The 15,517-nt window shown below is 45.7% G+C and overlaps 1 protein-coding gene across 2 annotated transcripts in view; it reads right to left on the minus strand.

Moving 5' to 3' along the window:
* The window catches only part of SBK1 (SH3 domain binding kinase 1), a 121,307-nt gene that overhangs the window by 44,582 nt on the left and 61,208 nt on the right, over positions 1-15,517 (minus strand). The window contains exon 1 of one of the 2 annotated variants that reach the window (XM_069064123.1): positions 11,232-11,661. The exons of the other annotated variant lie outside the window; for it this stretch is intronic. The gene's annotated coding sequence lies outside the window, so the exon portion shown is untranslated. Of the gene's footprint in view, positions 1-11,231; positions 11,662-15,517 lie in introns of those variants that run through there. 2 annotated transcript variants of the gene reach the window in all.

The raw sequence follows: 15,517 nt of genomic DNA on the forward strand, positions 1-15,517 counted from the left end.
TTTTTCCTCTTTTTTTTTTAATTGTTTGAAGGGATGTCTTTCTGGGGGTAAGGGGAGGAAGGATATAGGGTAAATTTTAGGTGATATTAAACCAAAAGATATTAATAAAATTTTTAAAAAATGCTTGATAGATGAATGAATGAATGAATGAATGGAATGGATCTAAAAGACTTCTAAGGTCTGTCCAGATCTAACTCTTGTGATTCTATCCTCCCTTCCCTGGACAAGTGTATGTGATTGCTATTATGGGTGAAGTTCTTTCTTCCACATCATGCTGTCTTTCACAGCTGCATCTAACACAACTCCAGGTGACTAGAAGGGAGTGGACCACTGAAGATCCAGGGAGACTGAGTAGGCCCTGGGCCTTACCACCTTCTGGGACAATTTGAACTAGACCCAAGTTCACTGATTTCATTTCTTGGTTCCCAATGTCCCTTTCTCATTAATCACTGTCCCCATCTTCTGTGACTTCCATGTTCATATTGGGGACCCTTTGAATAGTCATATGGGTAATAACAATGATGATGATAATAAATAACAGACATTTCTACAGAGCTTGAGGATTTCACTTGCTTTGCAGACATTACATCATTTGAGTCTCCTAAGAACCACGTGATAGATACTGCCAGTATCATTAACCCTGTTTTACAGATGAGGAAGCAGTCCGAAGTTAGGCAAAATGCCCCTGGTTACATAGCTTGGAAGAATCACAGGCAGTTTTGCATCTAGTGATGTGTGGATTGGTTTGGCTGGGTTTTTTCCTCTTCTTCCTCTTTTTTTAGGGGGCTAAATCTTTGTAATAAGGGATGAGTCTCTCAGGGGAGAGGGGGAGAAGAGGAGAGATATGGGAGAATCTAGGTGATATAAAAATAAAAGATATTAATAAAAATCTATTAAAGATAATCAGAGGCTAGATTTGAAACCAGATTTAGACTGATTGTAAATCCATTACTCTATCAATTACATCACACCCTGGCCTCTCAAATCATGAATCCCCTCAGCTTTCATAATCTTCAATTCTATGGTTACCTACGAGAGGAGGTAAGGCATCTTGGACTCCCAGCATCACCTTTGAGATCCTGAACTCTGAAGTTCCTCTCTGATAACAATCTCCTACCTTTCTATCACTTTCTCCTTGCTCCTGAGCCTGCTGCTTACCCTCATTATGACCTTCAGTCCCTCAGTCTTTCCCTGCTCTCTCAATTTGTCATCCTTGTTCTGACTTGATTTCCCTTCATTTATAGCCTTGAATGCCATTTCAATGAAAGAGTGGCCCTCCATTCTATCTCTCTCTCTCTTTTTAAAAGCATTTGGGGTTAAGTAACTTGCTCAAGGTTATACGGCCAGTTATTTTGTGTGGGTGCCAAGTGTCTGAGGCCGGGGTCTCCCAATGCCGGGGCGGCGCTCTTACTCACTGCGCCACCTGGCCACTCCATGTGGCCCTCCATTCTCAAATCCTTAATGCCCACCTCATTAAGACCCAACACTGGCTAACTCCTCTACTCTGATTCTTGAGCCACTCAGCAGTATGGACAGAAATCACAAAATTGATGGGTCTCCTTACAAATTCATACTAATCTGCATTGTTATCACTACATCGAAATCCTTCCTATAATTTTCGACTCCTATCATGCCTTCCTAAGCAGATGTTCTAGACCTTTCCCTCTTTCTTTGAACAGCCAACCTCACCTCCACCACTTCTCTTAGCAAATTCCTTGCCTCCTTCATTTAGGAGACTGACCCTATTCCTTATAAGCTTCCAGTCCTCTTCACACCTCAAAACCTCCCTATGTCTTTCTTTACCTGTCTTCTTCATCTGCATTCTGGTCTCAGAGGATAGGTTGGCTCTTCTTGCCAAGGCTAACCCCTCCATTTCTGCCCTTAATCTGACCACCTTTTGTTTCCTGTGGGGTCTCACTCCAGTTCACCATCTTTGGTCCTTCCTAAATCTCTACTGGTTCTTTGCCCTTCCCCCCACCCTGATCTAGAAACATGATTAGGTTTCTCCTCACCAAAAAATACATACCTATAAAATCTGTTGTAGACCCTGAAAGCCTCCTCTTTCTTCCTCTTCTTACTACTATAATTCTAGAAAGGGTAGTCTACATTTACTGTCATGACTCCCTCACCACGGATTAATTCATTCCTCGATCCCTTCATGCTAATTTTTTTTTTTTTTTGCTTTTTGGAGGGCAGTAGGGATTAAGTGACTTGCTCAAGGTCACTTGGCTAGTTTTTGTGTTAAGTGTCTGAGGCCGGATTTGAACTCAGGTCCTCCTGACTCCAGGGCTGGTGCTCTATTCATTGCACCACCTAGCAGCCCCTTTTCATGGTAATTTCTGACTCCCTCACTTAACTAAAACTTTTTTCCCCTATGTTGCCAATGACAACTGCCAAAGACTTTTATCAGTCTTCATCTTCCTTGATCTTTCTTACACATCTGTGAAACTGGCCACTTCCTCTCTTGATGCTGTCTTCTCTCTTAGCTTCCATGACAGTCTCTTCTTGACTCTCCTACCTATCCGACTACTTCTCTGTCCTCTTTGCTGATCTGTCTTTGATGACATAATATAAAGAGTACCAGATTTGGAGTCAGCCTACCTGAGTTCAAATTCTAACTCTGCAGTAGTTTATGTGATATTTCCTGATCTAGAAAATGAGTTGTTGGGTGAAATGATCTTTTAGGTTCTTTCTAGCTCTAAATCCTAGATCCTATGATAGAGGTATACTTATGGATGTCCCCAAGGCTCTTCTTTTCTTTATCTATACTCCCTCAATTGGCAATTTCACCCATTCATATGACTTTGATGATCACTTCCATATAGGTGACTCACCCATTCAACAACCATTTACTGAATACCTACTATGTTCCAGATGGAGATGAAATAGTCCCTGCTCTCAAGAAGCTTACACTGTACTGAAGAGATATATACACAGAGAAGTAAATACAAATCATATACAAAGTAATTTTAATGGGGAATGAGGGATAGAACCAACCAACTGGGGAATGGGAAATGAAGAAGGGTCTAGTGTCAGAGGTGGTATTTGAGCTGAGCCTTGAAGGGAGCTGGGGATCCCAAGAGACAGATGTGTGGAGAGAGACCATTCCAGGTATACATGGCAAGATAGAGCCTGTGCAAAGACATGGAGGGAAGATATATAGGAAAAAGGCCATTTTGGCTGGAACATCGAATGTATGAGGGAGAATAATGGGAAATCACACTAGAAGGATAGGTTGGATTCAGATTGTGGAGGTCTTTAAATCTCAGTTTGTATTTTAGCCCAATGGCAATAGGAAATCACTGAAGTTTCTTGAGAAGGTGGGGCATGACAGAGTCAGACTCATGTCTTATTAATATCCATTTGGCAGCTGTATGCCAAATCAATATATCTAGCTCCGATTCCTCCCCCAAGTGACCACTCCACCACTCCACAGTTCCTATTGCCTTCTGCATACCTTCCTCTGGATGTCCTACCAGTTCCTCACCCTCAACATGTCTAAGCCTGAATTTGTTGTCTTTCTACAAAACCTCTTCACTCCAACTTCCCAATTTCTGTTGACAAAACCACCAGTTTTCTATCACTTGGACTTGAAATGTCTTTGACTCTTCTCTGTTCTGCTCTACCCACATCTGGTCAACCACCTCAGCCTTTTGATTGTGTCTCCATGATCTTCTGAAACAATCATCTCCTCTTCACTTGACCTGCTGCTACTATATTATCTCTGTCATGCCAGGCCCTCATTATCTCTGGTGTAGAAAAGTGACAGCTTCCTAATCGATGCCTGCTTTCCAGCTTCTCCCTCCCCAATCCATCCTTCACATAGCTGTGTTTTTCATCTTAGTATCTTCAGTGCCTGGTACAACTTAGGAGGACCTAAGTCATGCTTGGCTTCTGAGGAAACTACCTCAGATTTGAAGAAAGATCTTTCTAAGCTGTCCCTAGGATCCAGTACCAATCGCTCCCTTTCTTACCTTTCTACTTGACCTTGTTTTACTGGCTTGCATGTCAAAGACTTGGAGAAACCTGTCTTTATAGGTGATCTTGCCTCTTTGTTGCCCAAGTTTCTCCATCTACAATTCTACATCTACAAAAGACTTTCCTTTGGAGAGAATCTCAAGGATGGATTACTGGACTAAGGAGGAGACTTTATTTGGGGTCTTAGCTTTTCACTAGGTATGACCATGAGCAGGTCACAACCTGTTTAAGCCTTTATTATCAAATCTGTCAAATTAGGAAAACATTACCTTTATGGGGATGTGCTTTTAAAATACATAAGGTATGAGAAAAATGTAAAACACCAGCATTGTAAATAGAAACTGTTGTCATTAAGAGTCAGGAAGACCTAGATTCAAATCCTACCTTTGACCTACTAGTGGGGTGTTCCTAGGCAAATCATTTAACTTCTTGTGCCTGAAGCAACATCCTAGGATTTACTGTTCAAGGTCTCTTCCAGCTGTCAGTTTTTAGGAAGCTTTAGTACAACTACTAAATCATAGACAGATCACTATATATATTGGTGAAGGGAATTCTCACACCAGGAGTTTTCCCTCGATTTTTCTGTAATATCCCAAATGGTCCCCTTCTTTATGATTAATGGCAAAAAATCCAACAGCTCTCTAGTAACTCTTCCAGGAAGCAGGTGAGATGACCATGGCTGAAGAGGATTGCTGGAAGCTCCAGATAGCTGCCGGCCCCTTGATTTTGATTCCAGATTTCTCTCCAGTATCTTTTTGCCTTTGCCTCAGGTAGACCTTAGACCCTTAGGCACCACATTCACTGATCCCACCCTAGATATGCCTTCATTGCTACTCCTCTAGAATTCACAGCCTTCTAAGTGGCCCCTCTATCTTCAGTTCTCCCTTACCTCCCACTGACAAACTTTTCTTCCTTATACCTGGCTCTAATCACATCACCCCTTCACTCAGACCCCCAACTACCTTTTTTCACCTATGAATGATAAAGGCCCTCTTTCATCTGGCTACAACCTACTTTTCTGGTCATATTTCACACTATTCACGATCACAAATTCTAGGCTTTGGCCATGGTGGACTATTTGCCATCTTCCTGTGTGCTTCTCTGACCCTGTGACTTTGTTGGCAAGATTCTCTATTCCTGGAATGCTCCTGCTGGCCCATCTCTGCCTGCTAAATTTCTTCTCATCTTTTAAAGCCTGGTTAAAATGCCACCTTGTCTCTGAAACCTTCTTAGATCTACTGATTCAGTAAGATCCGGCTTCACTCACGACTTCAAATAACACTTCCTTGCCTCTCTCACTCATTTATGTATCCTGTTTCCTAGCTGTGTGAACACAAGCAAGTGGGCTACATTATTGTTACCCTATCTGCACCTATGTTTTAACCCTGTAACAATAAAGACATGAATTTAACAAGAATAGATTGTGTTTCATAGCTATAGTCATCTGTGTGTGTATTAAATCCCTTTAGTAGACTAGGAGGTGGAGACTTCACCTTATTTAAGCTCTGTATCTCTGCACTGGCTTGCAAGTAGGAGCTTAATAACTGTTTATTTACATTTTCAAAATATTATTTCTATTCAATGGGTCCCCAGCTCCAATCCACATTGATCTTTTCAAGTCCCTCCTCTCGTTCTACAAGCATTTGACACCGATGGCCAAGTCTTTTTCTTGGATACTCCTTTGGTTTTTGAGTCACTTAGTTCTACTCTGATTTGTCTGTTCCCTCTCGGCCTCCTTCACTGGATTATCATCCAAGCAACACAACCAACACTCCAAGTGGGGCTCTCTTCTTTTCTCTCTCTATACCCTCTCTTGGTGATCTCATCAGCCTCAGTCATCTCTATGTAATAACAATAAGAATAAGCATTTATATAGTGCTTTAAGGTTTGCATTTCACATATTTTTTCATTTCATTTATTACTTATTATTTTATTATTTGTATTTCACATATTATTTCATTATATCCTCACAAAAGCCATGAGGGGTAAATACCACTATTATTCCCTTTCTATAGATGAGGAAATTGAGGTTCAGGGGACCGAGACCTTCCAGATTCCAAGTCCAATGCTCTTTCTACTACGACACATCTATGTATTTGACTTTCAGATCCAGCCCTAGTTTCTTTCCTGAAGCTCTAGTTCAATTGTCACCAATATCCTGTTAGGACAGCTCCAACTGGATGTTGAAAACGAAACTCCTGTTTCCTCCTATATCCACCTCTCCTCCAAACGTGCTCATTTCTGTTGAAAGCACCACCATCCTCCTAGTCATGCAGGTTTGTAACTCTGGAGTCTCTCTCCTTCAACTCCCCATCATCCTGATCGAATCAATTGACAGATCTTGGGTTCGGCCTCTCTTACATTCCTTCTCTTCTCTCCATGCACACAGTGATTGACCACCTCGCTTAGTCCTGTGTCACCCCTTGCCTGGATGATTGCCATCGGCTTCCTAATTGGATTCCCCACTTCCAGCCTCCCTTCTCTAATCTCTCCTCTCTGCATCCTATAGCACAAATCTGACCATTCTGTTCCTTACTCAAGGACCTTCTGTGGCTTTTAACTGCCTTTTAGAATAAAATACCAAGTCCTCAGCTTGGCCCTTTCCAATTTGGCTCCAGGCCATCATTACAGGCTTATTGTAATGATCCCACGTCCTATAGTCTACACTCTTCTAGCTACACTGGCCCACTTGCTCCTGAGTCCCAGATTCCATTTCTCACCTCCCTGGCTTCCCTTAAGGTTTAGCTCACACATTGCTTCCTACAGAAAGCCTTTCCTGATCTCTCTGGTAGTTGGGTTCTCTCTCTTCTCCAATGATTGGGCAGACCTTATGTTTACATGTTGTGTCCCCCAGTAGAAAATAAGCCCCTTAGGGGCAGGGACTGTTTTCTCTTATCATCATTTCCTTAGAATCTAGCACAGTGCCATGTACGTGGGCCATTCATTAAGTGGCTGTTGAATGACACTACTCTAGGGACACAAAGACTCATCATTCCTTCTGTCTGTCCATTCTCATATCACACAGAATATCAGAACTGGAAGATTTCTTAGAGGTCATTTAGTCCAACTCCATCTTACAAATAAAGAAATTGATGATCATGGAAGCGACTTTCCTAGGGCCAATAGCCAAGATTTTTGGTCTCCTCATTGCTGACTGAAGGGAACTCCTTCTACTGTCTCTAATTTCATATTCGAATAAGTATAGCCAGTGGAATAAATAGTACCTGAAAAAGTTAGCAAAGGCTGGAAATTCACATGTATCACAGACTAAATGGCATTTAGAGAAATCCAGGTTAATGCTTGGGCCTTGAGGATTAAAGAAAAATCTAGAGATAATTCTATTAAGGGGGAAAAACTGGATGAGCACAAATTCACATCCATTTTCTCAAAACACATACAGTTTTCTCACCTGTACATCAACACACACACATACACACACACACACACACACACACACACACAAACTTCCCACCTTCCTTCATTTTGCCACCCAATTAAACTAATGATTGCGTGAATGACCCCAGGGCTGGGAGGACACCTGGGTTCCAATTTCCTTCTAATTAGCCACAATCCTCCTCTGCACAGATTGATGTGAGGATCGGAGCATGTATGTGAAAACACTTTGTAAACCTTAAAATGCTATATAAATGGCAACTTTTAAAAATTATTACAGTGAACAGTTTAGACTAGATGATCTTTAAGGTCTTATCCAATTATAAAATTTTGAGAGTATAAGTATTTATTGAGTGTCTACACTCCATGTTCAACTTTTTTGGGGGGAAGAATTCAAATATTTAGCTACTGGTTTCAAGGAACTTATACTATTTAGATGGAGAGTTAAGATATGCATACCAGAAAAATTACTAACACAAATTAATAAATGAATCAAATGAATGTTGCCATCAAGTACTGTAGTGAGGGAGAACTCACTCTGAGCAGGAGTAATCGGGGAAGGCTTCATGGAAGAGGTAGAATTTGAGTTGGCTCTTGAAGGAGGGAAATAATTCAGAGAGGAAAGGATAAGGCATTCCAGGGAAAGTCTTTAACCAGAAGAGAAATCAGGTAAGGGCACAGTGTAGTCAAGGGATAGGGAGCAGGTTTTGGCTGGATCATGAGGTCAAATGTACCAGGAGGCAAGATAATGTGGTGCCAGATTATAGAAGGCTTTGAATGCCAGGCTAAAGCATTTATTTATACCTTCTCCTGTAGGTCATGGGGAATCACTGAAGTACTCTGAACTGAGGACTGTCTTATTTCTTCTACTGTATGAAAGAGTTGTTCAGGGCTCCTCTCTTAGCTTGTCTTCTGATGAATTTAGGCTATCCAGACCCAGAGACACCAGTCATTGGAAGACTTGGAGCTGTTGTGAACTCATTGGGAACAACACACACAAAACTCAGGGGCCATATTCACTGATACTCAGAGACACACCCAGGGAACTCAGGGGCCCCCAGAGCAGAATAGCCAGAGGGAGGAAATATTAACATGGGGGATTTGTGGACTTTCTTCACACAGTTCCTTCCTTCATCCTTCTCCTACTTCCTAGGTTATCTGTGTTGTCCCAAGTCCACAAATGGAGAGGTGCAAGCCCAGAGGGGCTCAGTTGCCCAAGGTCACACAGTAAATAGAGATCTGGTATCCCAGCCTGAAGCTGAAATGGTGATAATCTTTGGATCAGGAGAGGATGCTACCTGTTAAAAAGTTCCTTTGAAAAAAGATTTGAGTGGGTTCATATCCACTCTCTTTATAACTTCCATAATCCATTCTCACTTCCCAAGGCTTCTGGGAAAGAGGCTCAGGTACCCCTTCAAGCTAGTCAAGACATAGCACCCTTGGAAAAATACAGTAGTCCACTGAGCAATTTCTGACAGGAATCATAGCTTTGGAAGGTACCTTATAGAACACAGAATGTTAAGAGTTGGAACGAATTAATGTAGGGAAACTGAGGCCCAAAGCAGAGAAAGTTGTTTGTCCAAGGTCATAAGGAATAATGGACAATAGAAGTCAGGAGATATAATTTCTAGTTCTAACACTATGTGATCCTATGTGATCAACAGAGACAATTTGGATGTCTCATATACAAGGTATCACCACCCTGGACCTCATTCTTTAATCTGTAAAGTGAAGACAGTGATATCTCACTGGGGTATGAGTATCAAATGGGAGAATGTAGAAGTGTAAATAGCAATACAAAGTAAGGTTTCATCAAAGATATGGGAAGCAGCTTGGTGCAATGACAGAAGGAAGGCTGAATCTGGAGTTGGTTCGAATCCTAGCTTTGATGCTAATTATCTAGGTGACCTTGGGCAAATGACTTCTCTCTGATCATCATCTGTAAAGTGAGAAGGTTGGACTAGGCCCCTTCCAGTCCTTAATTTACATTCCAAGAGCCATTCTGGAAACATTGTTCTCTCAGGAGTCCCTGATCTCAGGGGCAACCCACTGATTCTTATCCCCATAACAGGATAAGGTTAACTATGAGGCTACCAGCCTAATAAAGCAGAAAAACCTATTCTTTCCAGGCCAGCACTCTGTTTCCCTCTTAGTTTACATAACATATAGAAGGGGTTGGAGTTGCAGTTGGGAAACAGTCACTAGATTTTTATTTCCATTTAAATAGAAAACTTTCAGGCACCCAGGGTTCTCAGGACTTGTCTTCTCCAGTCATGAATTCTCTCTCCCTCTCAACCAAGGAGGAAAGAAGGATGGAAGATGAAAAGAGGCTATCTGAGACCCAGGATGAAGGAACATATATGGAACCCATCCAGCCTTAGGAAGAATCTGAGCTTCCCTCCCCTTCCAAAATAAAGAACCCCACCCCCCAACTCCACACACACTTGGGGAGTCAGGTACCCAGAACGGAAATGGCTTAGGGCATTCATATAACTTCTTTCTTTTATCTCTGCAAGGGAAGGAATCACTATATCATTTACATCTTATTGGATGAGCCTTTCTAGGAAAGTAAACACGGTGGAAAAGCAGAGGTCTTTGGGATTGGATGGTTGGACTGGGGAGTGGGAAGGGGGGATCCCAGGAAACGTTCTCTTAGAATTTCCTGAACAAAGCTTCCCACTCCACTCATAGAGCTAACAGGCTAGATGCTTCATTGTTCTTGTAGCTCAAATGAGGGCATAGATTTCAGGGAATCTATCTGTCCTTCCCAAAGGGCAGCACCCATGGAACTGAATAGTCCAAAAGGACAGCTCCCCAGCAGTCCAGGTCTGTCCCATCGAACTGAAGCCTCGAGGGCTGGGGGTAGGTAGAACTCGAGGCAGTTCCTTTTTTGAGAACAATACCTTATTAAAGCATTTCAACTCGTTTGCCTCTCACAACTCCGAGAGGTCCAAAGTTCAAGCATACGGTGCCTTTATGTCTCTATCATGGGTGAGGAAACTGAGATAAAGTGCCTTGTCCAGGGTCACATAGCTAACGTGACAGAACCTAGGTTGGAAGCCGGGTCTCCTGGCTCCCAGTTAGGTGCTCTTTTCACTACCCAACCCACCCTCCAATATCTCTTTTCGCAGGGTGGATCTGGTTGGGGAATCGATGCTTTTGGTGACTCTTCCTTCCCCCTTCTGCCCCCCCCCCCCCCAAGCCCGGGTCAGCGCAGCAGGAGCTCAAAGAAGACAAGGGGGGGAGGCCAGAATGGGGGTATCGAGAAGAAGCTCCTCCCTCTTCCCCCTCCTTTCTGCAGGATCTGAAGCGCCCCCGAAGGAGGGGGGATCCCCCTGGGGATCATCTCTCCTTCCAGCCCTCTCCCTAGAACAGTGTGTGCCCCCTCCCGCAGAGAAGAAAGAGGGAGCGGACAGGAACCTTGGCCGAGAAAGGATAAGGGGAGCCAGAGGGGAGGAGGGGGCGGCGGCTGCTGGGTTGAGCTGAGACACAAAGAGATGTCCTTCAACCGAGTCCAGGCTGCCTGGTGATGCAAGGAAGAGGAAGGGGAGAGGAACAAGGAGAAAGAGGGGAGGGTGATAAAAGCAGGGGCAAGGTGAAAACCCTTTTCACTTCCCCATCACCCCCTCTTGCTCACCTGCAGGCTGCTCACCCTGGAGCCCTAGGGAAGGGGGTTCCTCCCCACTCCCCGCCCAGAGTGCTCTATGGGCAGGTGCGTCCCCCGGGTAGGGGGCGCGGTGGCTGCCCTTCTTCCCCCCCCACCCCCACTCCGCGCTACCCCGGGGAAAGGCGGGGGACACAAAGGCTTCGAGGGTAGGGGGGCCCAGGTGGCGTGGGGCGGGGGCGCGGGCGCGTCTTACCTGAGCAGAAGCTGCAGAAAGCGGCGCCGAACGGTGGAACAGTCCTGGGCACCAAGCCTTCAGCCCCGGCCCGTTTGCCAGCCCGCCGGCCGGCTGCGGTCCGGGGTCCGGCGTGCGGGTCCGGGGCTGGGAGGCAGGATCTCAGGGCGCCTCGGCCATTTGCGCCGGTTCCTGGCAGGGGAGGGGGCGCGATGGGGTTGGCTCTGTGCCCTGGCCCCTGGGGAGCTGGAGGGTCCGGCTGCAGATCTCCCGGAGTTGGGGGCAGCGGCAGCTCCTTAAATGCGCGCCACGGGGAGGAGGAGGAGTAGGAGAACGAGGAGGTCAGGGGCTGGGTGCCCCTTCGGTTTCCCCTTGGCCGAGCGGGGCTCCCCAGCGGGGTGGCCCCGCTGCCCGAGGTGCCCGGGTTGGCCCCAACAGCTCAGTTCCATCCCAGCATCGCCCGGCCCCGGGCGGGGCTACCTCGGCCCCAGCCCGGCCCCGGCCCGCCCCGCCCCACCGCACACCTGCCCCGCGCTCTGGGGGATCTCAGGTCCAGGCGTGAGCCTGACAGCCCTTCCCTTCCACAGCCTAGGGGCACAGATTCTCCCTCTCTAGGTCCGCCTGGGCGCCCTCCGCGCCTGGCCTCTCTGCCGCCGCCTCCAACCCTCCCAGCCTGCCCGCCCGCCCGCCTGCCTGCCTGCCGCCTGTCTCCACCTCTCGGGTGCGCCAGCAGCCTGCTGGGTCCTAGAGACCGTTCTTCCTCTCCCTTCCCCCCCAACACAAACACACCTTTTACCCCACACGGTTTCTAGGTCAAAGCCCAAGGGGGCAAGTAGTAATGAGGTTAGTACAGTATTGAGTCAAAGAACCCTAAAAAGGTCATATGGTCCATCCTTTTGTCTCCTTGTGTGTCCAAGCTACCTTAGTTAAGAAACCTTGAAAAGGGAGTCGTCAAGCTGTTGAGGGAGGGTGGTTAAAACTCCTCTCCCTGGACCCTCACCCAAAACATTTCCCCAGGTTGCCGTTGTTGGTGATGAGACAAGGGATAGGGGCGACCCTTCTATCTTTAGGGGGTCTTGGAGGCCAGAGCACCACTGGAAAGGGTTGCTGCAGGAGAACAATGGGCTGAACTGGGTTAATTGGAATTGGGCTGAAGTGAAGACAGCCAGCTGCCCCCAAAGCCCAGATTCTAATCCCCACAGGAATCTGTGCAGGGAAAAGACAGTCCCGAGCTAAGACTGCTTCTGAACCAATTCGGTGGGGGTGGGGGTGGGGGTGGGGGTAGGGGTGACAGTGAGGACACAGCCCCTACCTGTAATGCAAGGGCTAGGGGGCCTCTATGAGCATTACTGCCTTTAGCAATGTGCATCTGGGCCACTATCTATTCGACCTTGGGCAAGTCATTAGACCTCTTTGGGTATCCCTTTCCCATCTGTAAAATGAAGGAAGTGGATAAGAGGTGAACTAAGATCCCTTCCTGCTGGAAATCCTACATTCCTATATCGGAGCTATAGAAGGTACCTAGGCAATGATCTAATCCCAAAGTGTTATTTTACAGATGAGGAAACTGAGGCCCAGATAAATTAATACCTGTAGTCTATTTTCTTTTTTTTTCTTTTTTTTTGTAGTCTATTTTCTAATGTCTCTTCTAGCTGTTATTCTATAAGGGGAGAGGGAGGAGAGGGGAAACTGGAAAGAGAACCAAAAAAAGGAAACCTTTCCACAGCTGTAGGAACTGTTAGACCTCTTGCTGAAGGTCTTTCAGAGAATGCCCTGTGTCTCTAGCAGGCCGATTCTCACCAGGACCAGAGGAGGTAGCCACCTGGGTGGTGTGAATAAGGGCCCTGAGAAAGGACCTCTGTCCAAAAATATCTTCCCCATCCTCCTGTCACAGTGCCTGAAATCCCATTAGCTACTCCCTTAGATTCAACTAGAGAAGGATTCACTTACATTGCAAATGTGTTTGCACTGGGGAGGGTGACAGTAAGTAGACTGGTTGCACAAAGAACACTGGCCCAGGAGTCAAGAAAATCTCAGTTTTAGTCCCAGCTCTGCCATTAATTATTAGTTTGACTTTGGGAAAGTCACTTAACTTCTATGGTGCTCAGCTCTCTATTTGGTGAAATGAAAGGATTGGACTAGGTCAGGGATTCTTAACTTTTTTTGGTGCTGTGGACCCCTCTGGTCATCTGGTCAAGTCTAGGGACCCTTGGTCAAAACAGTGTCTTTAAATCAGGAAATGAAATATAGAGGATCAGAAAGGAAACCAAATATATTGGAACAATTACCAAAATATTAAAAGTTCCAAGTTCATGTGCCCCCTGAAATCTATCGATAGAACCCCCCTCCCCTCCAACCCCTAGACTAGATGATCTCAGTTTTACATGCATTATCTCATTTTAATTTCATAACAAACTTTCCTGGTATTATTCCCATTTTGTAGATGAGGATAAGTGTCTCATCAGGGTCACAAGGCTAGTTCCTATTGGAGGTAGACTTTGGAATCAGTTCTGTTTGACTACAAATGAATGCTATTCACTTAGCTACATTCATCTCAGTTTCCTCTTCTTTAAAATGAGGGGTTTAGACTAGTTGATCTCTGAGGGTACTGTGGGGCTGCCGCTCTGAGTCTATGAGCTACTCATGCCCTCTTCTCAAATCTCAAAGTCTCTCTCTTCACTTTCTCCAGGCAGTTTTGAGATTCAAAGGGTCACCTTGGCCTGGAACACAATTGGGCCAATTCCTGTGGGTTGTAATAGGAATTAGAACTGGAAAGTACCTTAGAGATCAGATCCTCTAGCCCATTCCAACACTCTTGTTTTTTATGGATGAGGAACCTGAACTCCAGAGAAGTGACCTGCCCTGTATCACTGAGCTGGTAAGTTAAGAGAACTTGGGATCAGAACCTAGCAGAATCTAGAAACTTGATTGTCTTACTCCCCAAAGAGCATTCTTCTTATGGTCAAAAGAAGAAAGATGACAGCAGGAAGGGACACAGCCCAACCTGCCCATCTTGGAGATCATGATCCATAGGACAGAGTATGGAAGCTCTGAGTACTGACTCTGTCTCTTTCTGCCCCCCATATTATCTTCCATCTTCAGGTTCCTGCCCCTTCCCTCCTCCAGTGCCTTGGCTCTGCTCTTTACCACATTCAAGTCCCTGCCTGTCTTGCCCTCGAGGCACCTCCCCTCCCCGCAGGACTCTAGTCCTATCCCTTTCTCCCCCACTCTTCCCTCTGAATTATTCAAGGTGCAGAGAAGTTAAGTTGAACTCAGAGTGTTATATACTGCCCTCTTGGGGAGTCAGCCCCATCTCAGGGGGCAGAATGAGACTACAGTCAGAAGGTTAAGTCATCACAAGATAGCCTGCCGATGGAGGTCAGGAGGGTGTGGTGTTCCTTGGAGTTGACCAGGCTCCAAGAGGGCAGACCCAACCCGCCCCTGGCCTCTTTCTCTAAACTGCCTCCCCAATCATTTCTCTTCTCTCCTCTGCCCTTTTCTATACTGCCAGGATCTTCCCACTCCATGGAACCCCAAGGCTCCATCAGGAGATTCCTAACTCTGATTCCATGCCCTAGAGTTGCTAGTAACCCTAGCAAGGAGAGAATCCTGAGCCCCACCCACAACTTTGCTCTGACCTAATTGGAGCTTAGGTTCAAACAGGCCCAAGGGGCCTGTATCCTAATATCCCCCAGCCCACCCACTGCCAGAGATTTTCAGAGTCAGTGCCCCTACCCTAGGACAGATAATGAGGCCCTTGTGGACAAGGGCTCAGTCCTGGAGTAAGGGCAGGGGGACAAGGCTGGCATGGGGGTAGTTAGTTATCAAGGAAACAGAGGAGGATCTAGGAGATCAGGGAGAGGAGGTCTGAGTGCTGCCAATAAGTGCTTCCTGAAGTGGGAAATGAGGGGAGCATCTTCTTTGGGCCTCTTCCTCTCTTCACTTCCTTGGATTATTTTCAGGGAATCAGTGGTTTTGAAGAAAGATGCCACATCTTAAATTTTAACAAACCTTCCAAGCTCAGCCTTTACCATAGAACATAGGTCCTTGTGGTTGTTTAGTTGTTTCAGTCATATCTGACTCTTCATAACCCCATTTGGGGTTTTCTAGGTCCCTGAATGGTTTTGTATCCCTTTATATAGTCTTTGTGACTATAGGGCCCCAGTTCTTTTTCAGGAGATGTTATTCTCATCTGGGGTGTTCCTCCTATCTCTCTTGAGGACTATGGAGAAATGAGGTACAGAGGTGAACCAAGGAAAGAACTATCATGACACAGTTATCTTCGGTTTAGCACTTTCTGATCTGAT

This window comes from Petaurus breviceps, unplaced genomic scaffold (assembly GCF_028583685.1).
Source record: "Petaurus breviceps papuanus isolate PSGF00001 unplaced genomic scaffold, PetGlider_PUasm1.0 138, whole genome shotgun sequence".
NCBI lineage: Eukaryota > Metazoa > Chordata > Mammalia > Diprotodontia > Petauridae > Petaurus > Petaurus breviceps.